The sequence below is a fragment of the Cariama cristata genome, unplaced genomic scaffold, assembly GCF_000690535.1.
Source record: "Cariama cristata isolate BGI_N322 unplaced genomic scaffold, ASM69053v1 scaffold41406, whole genome shotgun sequence".
NCBI lineage: Eukaryota > Metazoa > Chordata > Aves > Cariamiformes > Cariamidae > Cariama > Cariama cristata.
In genome coordinates this window covers 1-248 of record NW_009624545.1, presented here as the reverse complement: position 1 = coordinate 248, position 248 = coordinate 1, and positions in this window count along the sequence as shown.

The window sequence follows — 248 nt, the reverse complement described above, 5'->3', positions numbered from 1 at the left end:
GTGGGACGAGGCTGAAATCAAGGAGGACCTCTCCAGGTTCCTCATGTAGAGCTGTGGCCTGGGGGGACCCTCTGCCGTGAGCTGTGCAAAGGCCCTTGCTGGGGGACAGACCGGGGGGGGAGGACGCCCAGCCCAATAAAGCCTCTTGCACGGCAACGAGGGCCGCGTTTGTGTTACCCTCAGCATCTGTTTCCAGACCCGACCTGCTTGGTTTTGGCAAAGGAAGGAGCTGAACCCCACAGAGCGGC